The following is a 6,862-nucleotide window of genomic DNA, read 5'->3' on the forward strand; positions in this document are numbered from 1 at the left end:
TCTCCTGTGGGTTCAACTGATCGGTGGGGGCTGCTGGTGCCTTAATCTCACAGTACCAACTCCCTCTGGAGAAAGGAGGGGGTTTGCCAGGAATGCAGCCCTCAGATAAATCATAGGCTCATTGGTGTGGGATGAAGGCACCTTCTGATTGTTATGGTCTGCAGCAGAATTCAAAGTAGCACCTGTAGCTGCTGGGTGAGCTGTGTGGGTATGCAGGACTCTTGGGTTCCATGGCCAACTTGGCTAGTGCTGCTCTGTGAATAGTCATGTCCCCTCTGTGTACCCTGTTTCCCTGTATTTGCAGTGGTGATAATTCCACCCCTTCTGTGTCAGCATTTTAAAACATTGGGCTAGCTCAGGAGTTGCTCTATAGCTCTTAACTTTCCCTCTAGCAGGCTGAGAACTATGGCAGATGGAAGCCTTTTTTAGCCTCAAGCTGACCCCCACCCCACCCCTATTCACACCCACCTCTAGTGGAGAATCCACTCAGGAAAGTCTGAGGCTTGCTGACCCTAGCTGGGGGTAGGGATCAGATGAAAAGGGCCAGAGGTGGGGGATCAAGTGCCTGCAGCCCCAAGCAGGGAGAAGGGTATGGAGGAAGGATCCCCCTTGAGACTACTTCATTCTTAATGGGCTGCTCTTGGGGTTAGGGTGCTGGCTTCCCAGCTTGCCAGAGGATGGGTGTTGTCTGTGCACCCCTCTTCCCAATAGGCTGGGGCTGAGTACAGTGGGCTGTCCTTTCCTTTTAAGCTGTCCCATGCTGGGATAGCTTGGAATTGTATGGGACCTCCCAGCCTATACTATGGAGGAGATGGCAACTTTGCTATACCCTGCTGCTTTGCCCCAGCAGCGGAGAATTAACCTGAGGGCAAAATTCCTCTCCCTTGTGCTGTTTCAGTTGCACTCAGAGACCTTAATTTCTGTACTGAACAGCTGCTCCTGGGCTCCTCATATGCTGTGCTGACAGGATGACCCAGCAGTAACAAGGGCAGTCCTACTCAACTAGTTATCACTGCCCCATAGTATGTGGAAGTTCTGGGCTGTGGCACGGCAGCTAAGCATGAAGGATGCCATGGGGTCATCTGTTAATGCAGGAGGCAGCAGTAGCAGCTTTTCCCTCTACCCTTGACCAAACAGGGCATTAGGCTGGGCAGGGCAGAAATGCCAGCTGAGAACAGAGCTTGATTTCCCCAGATGCCCAGCTCCCTGCAGGGTACATGCTCAGCACCCCTATTATATTTGCAATCAATCACAAAGGAGCTGCACCCCCATTTGAATGCAGTGGGCCAAAGCAGGAGGCCTGAATACACCAACCAAGCTGCAGCTGTGATTGTGTTACTGGGCTATTATTCTTGCAGGTGGCTTGGCTAGGGAAAGCATTTTAGTTTAACATGTAGGGGGCAGAAGCAGCCTGGCCCCACCCTTCTCTTCCCATACTAGCGGCCCTTTTCCTGATGGGGAGAGACAGAGACTTTGATTCCTGTTCAGATCCATAGTGGCAGGTTTCTTTGTTCTGATCCAGGACTGAAGTTAACCTTGCAGCCATGCCCCTCACCCTTGTGCTGTAACACCCCATCTCCCTACAGCAGTTGGTTGCAGTTGGATCATGGCACTGGAACAGCAAGGAGCCAACTAGAGTCTCCTTAGATTCAGGTAGTGCTTCTCTGTGCCCAGGAGAGGCTGTTGGAGGAGAATGGCACAGATCATTTAAGGGGCTGGAGGAAAGTTAGATGAGAGATCCTGTAACTAGGCTCAGGAGTGGGTTAGGTTAACTCTTTAAGTACCCAAATGGGTAAATGCAGTAGATCCCCCTAGGGCTATTTTGTGCTGCTAAGCAAGTGTACACTTGCTTAGCAGCACAATGTGGGGGATAATATTCCCCAAGGGATGGGAGCTTATGCATTTGGGATCATTTGCACCTGGACTGGCCAGAGCAAACCAATTAGCCTTCATGTAGCTTTAATTTGCAAGGCCCCTCACACTGGGTAAGTTCTCACTGTTTCACACAGAAATCTGAGGCATATGGGTGTGTGTCACTGCTGCTCACAGAGGGAGTTGGGTAGAGAGCCAGGATTGGAACCCAGGAGTCCTCATCCTGGAGCTAGAGCTGGTTCATGCCTATTTTGCAGCTACTTGAGTTCAGAGGCTGCAGAGTGCACTGATCAAAGCTTTCCAGCTTGCTTGAGATCTCTCTGAAACATGCTGCCTTTGGCAAGGAGATGGGACCATTCATATAGCTAGTGGATTTTATTTTCTACAATGGAACCAGGAGGAACCAATCAAGGTCAGGGCCCCATTGTGCCAGGTGCTGGAGACACGCAGTGAAAAACAGTCTCTGCCCCAGAGAGTTTACAATTGAAATAGTCAAAGCATGAGAGGGGAAGGGTCACCCCACAGCTCAGTGGCAGAGCTGGGAATAGAACCCAGGCATCCTGAGTCCCCATCCAACATCCTAGTCACTGAAAGATCTACAGAAACTAATACAGAACTCAGCCCAATTGGAAGAAAGTGCTGCCCGCTGCAGGGTCTAGACTTACACCCAAAGATTTTCTAAATCCCAGATCTGCTGCATCTGCTTCCCCTGGAGGTGGAGTAGGATCTGAGATGGGGGCAATGGGGTGGATGGGCCTATGGCCCCACAGAAAGCTTGCCCACTCATATGCTAGGCCAGAGAGATCAGCATTTTAATTCTACCTAAGAAACCTTAGTTAGGTTCCCCCTCTAATTCTAGACCCAGAAAACCAGGATTATTCCAAACATCCCCCAGAGAAACCAGGAAGAGTTAGACACTTCATGCCCCCTTTATCTAATGTGGAATTGCCTTGCCAGACCCCTCCTTCCCAAGGGGTGGAGCTAGCTGCCCAGCCAATGTCGTGTTGGGATAGCTGGATGGGTCCTCAAATCCCTGTTGACCAAAGGATACCATCCTGATGCTGATTGGCTGGATGGTTAGAGAAATAGCAGGAGTTTGGGGTAGGTGTGACTGAGGCAGTTGAGAGGGTGCTAGTATGGTAAGGAGCCTGTCTGTGTTGAAGGTCCTAGTGTTTTGATTGTTGGGGTTAGTTGGTTGGTTGAGCTTGTTTAGGGTATTCTGGTTTTGCAGCTCTGGTTCACTAGATGATTTGTTCAGAGAGGGAGGGGGGTGTGTGTGTATGTGTTTATCTGGACTTGTAAGGAACTTACTAACTGTATCCTTGCTCTGCTTTGAGGGCTCCTAGCTATTACAAAAGAGTGTGGCTAGCTGGGGTGCAAGGCAGCTTTTCCTAACATAGGGGAGAGGGAACAAATCATAGGGATTGCCCTACCTTTGATTTTGTCACCTGAGGCTAGTCCCCTCTCCTGTCTACATTATGCAGGATGTTGTGAGCCCTGCTTAATGCAAAGTGCTTGGTGCCTCCCTTCTGTATGCTAGAGAGTCATCAGGGGAAAGATTGGTTTGTGTGGTGCCACCTGCAAAGCTAGTGGGGAAACATGTGTTTGCCCTGGGCTATTTGTGCTAGTGCACTGTGCTCATGCTGCATTGGTGGAAGTGGAATGCATTGTGGGGAGACATCAGCATCCTTTAGGTGGGCCACTTTGTAGGAAACTGTTGCTATGTGTTGTGGAGTGCCCACATATCCTTGGTTGGCTTCTTGTGCCAGCTAGATTGGCTGCAAATAGGCCTGAGGTAAAACCTTCCTGAGCAGCTAATGGGTCCTGGAGTGCTCTGGGAGAGCAGTTTGGAGACCCTTGGGGTTGGCCTCCTGCAAATTGATTCCTCCTGCTCTCCTATCCCAGCCTGTGCACTTCCACCAGCCTCATGCAAAGCCTGATTTCTCTTTCCCAACCCCTCCCCCATGCATCTCTTTGCAAACCTTGATCCCTCTATCCTAGGTCCTCTGGCAAACACACATGTACCTCCAGCTACTATTCCCTCCTCTTCTCCCAGAGGTAGGTAGCTGCCTTACCTCTGTGGTTCCTAGAGTGTGGGTGTCTGGCTTGTAGGATCCTAGGGGAGGAGGGTCAGACCCATTGTACCCCTGACCCAATCTATCACTGTGAGTGCTCAGCAGCTGTGAAACACAGGTGTCTGTGGGTGTAAGGTAGCTAACACTGACCCTATGCATACAGCTGGGCATTAACTAATGAGGTTGTTCCAAGCCCCATGGCTGTATTCCTGTAGCTGCTGCTTCAGGGCCGTGGCTTAAGCTAATGTGGCTCTTCTCTTCCCAAAGCCAGTGGCAGTGATTGGGTATTGGCCACCAGTCACAGGTCTTGGAAGCCACAGAGGGAAATGGTAAGTTGCCCGGTGGGCTGTCTGGAGTTGGGCTGCCTGTAGTGCGAGAGGCTGCCGATGGGCTGGGTGATGTGCATGCTGTGACAGGCTGGTGAGGCCAGAACACAGTTATACCAGCTGATGCTAGGGTCCTGTGCTGCAGCGTCAGGCTGGGGTGTATTAACTCGACTGGTGCATGTAAAACACAGGAGGTAATTATTCTGCTCACTAGGCACGATGAGGCCTCAGCTGGAGTCCTCAGTTCTGGGTGCTACACTTCAAGAAAATTTGAGTGTGGAGCAGAGCTGTAAAAATAATGCTCAAGGCTTAGAACAACTGTCCTATCTGGACAGGTTGAAAGAACTGGGCATGTTTAGCCTCGGGAAGAGCAGACTGAGGGGGACCCAAGTCTTCAGAGGAGTACAAGGTTGTTATAAAGAAGATGGGGATCAATTGTTCTCCACTGAGGGCAGGCCAAGAGGATGGGTTTGCAGCACTGGGTGTTTAGGCTAGTGTCACAGATCCAGTTCCCCTGGCCCAGGAAAGGTACTCCCATGGGGCCACTTAAGAGGGCAGGACAGCACCTGGGGCCGCAGAGGGTAATGGAGAATCGGAGTTCCGATGTGAGAGGGACCCTGGGGTCAGTCAGGATACCTGGTGAGACAGTCAGTCAGGAGCAGGGACAGGGAAGTGCTGCCTCAGCCAGAAGGTGTTTCCTGGGGATGGTTGAAGGCAAGGAGGGCAGCAAGAGGGGGTTTGTGGACTGACCTGCCAAGCCAGAGCAGGGCTGAGGCTGGAGGAGACACAGCAGAGGGAGTTGCCTGTTGGTTCTAAACTGGAGAGCCCAAGCTGGGGGGCAAAGGCAGGGGAGCAGCAGAGGGGCTCACCAGAAAACGACCTGGGGAACTAGTGAGAAGGCTGGGAGAGTGGGGGCAGGTATGATCTCCAAATGGAGAGGCTGGGGGGTTCCCAGTGGGAAGAGCAGGATTGTACTCCAGCTGGAAGGCCTGGGGTGACTATCCTGGTAGGTAGAGAGAAGACCCACAAGGAGCCCAGGTGTGGCAGAAGACATGGGAGTACGGTGTGGAAGGACTCCCAGCAGCAAGGCTGGTGTGGTTGCCTGCTCAGAAGAGCAGGATTTTATGGACTATGTCCACCAGTTATGGGAAATGGCCTGTTTGGGACTCTTCTTATAGACTGATTTGCACTATGGGTTCAATAACAAACTGCCCCCAAGGAAGGGCATTGAAGCAAGAGAGCCTGAAGTGGAGTCCATGAGAAGGGAAACGGAGGGAGGTATATTTGTTGGGCTGTGGCCTGCTGTAAAAGGACACTCTAACTCTAAGGGCAGTTAAGCTCTGGGGCAGGCATCCAAGGGAGGCTGTGGACTCCCCCGCATGGGAGGGTTTTAAGCAGGGCTGGCACAACCAATTAGGTGACCTAGGTGGTCGCCTAGGGCACTACAATTTGAGGGGCGGCGACCATGGCGGTATTTTGGCAGCGGGACCTTCCGCTGCCTCTGTGGGGGGTGGCATTTCGGGGCGGGACCTTTCGCCGCCTAGGGCGGCAGAAAAGCTGGCGGCGCTCCTGGTTTTAAGACCAGGTTGGATAAACATCTGTCAGGGATGGCCTAGGTTTATTGGCCCTGCCTCTGCATGGGGGGGCTGGACTTTACCTTCCAAACCCTATACTACTATGAAATCCTGTTTGATCTTGCCTGCCTCACTGCAGCACTGTGACATTTGCTTGCCTGGAGACTTCCTCCCAGCAGAGTTGGGGTGAGGTTTTTGTTTTGGGATTTTTTGGCCAAAACCCTTTGGGTGGAAAAATGTAGATTTGGCAACACCAGAATGTTTAGCAAATTCATGCTGGTTTGCCAAATTGTTTTTTGGATGGGGGAGGAACCCCAAAAATATTCAAACCCCCCAAAATATTTCAACCCATACTCCCAACTTTTTCACTTCAAAATTTTCTTGAATGTTTTTAAAAAACTGAACAGGTAGAAATAGCTGAAAATGAAACCAGTTATTTGACCCAAATTAATTTTACTTTTTGGCAAAAACTTAACAAAAGTAGAATTTTTTTTGATTGGGTCAAATTAATTTTTGCTTTGTTTAGAACTGCCCATGAACAAAAACACACAGCAAATAATGGGTTTCTGTGTGTGTGTTCCCGTTCCCAGCGGTTGTGCCACTCCATGCGGTTTGCTACCCAGGTGTGTGATGTGGCTATGGTTTTGGAGTCTCCCCGGACAGCCCATGGAGCTGGGGGCAACGGGGAATTTCTTTCCTTAATGCACAGTTGGCCCAGTGTCACCTGGGATTTTCATGAGCCTCAGTCAGAGTATCACTGCTGTAGAACCAGAGATACTGGGTTCTAGCCCAGTGGCTGATGCACCATCCAGGGCCGTCCCATTGAACCAGCCCTGAGCGTGAATGGTTAGGCTCTGAGATGGGTCCCCCTCTTGTTTTCCAGACCCAGAGAGATGCCACAGCCCGCTACAGCTTCCCACTTTCCAGGATCACGCCACTTAAGGCCATGGCTGGTGCTGGCAGCTGGTGGGAAGATCCCAGCACCCCGGTCAGAGTTGGCGAGCCGAGGGAGAGG

The sequence above is a fragment of the Emys orbicularis genome, chromosome 7 (genome assembly GCF_028017835.1).
Source record: "Emys orbicularis isolate rEmyOrb1 chromosome 7, rEmyOrb1.hap1, whole genome shotgun sequence".
NCBI lineage: Eukaryota > Metazoa > Chordata > Testudines > Emydidae > Emys > Emys orbicularis.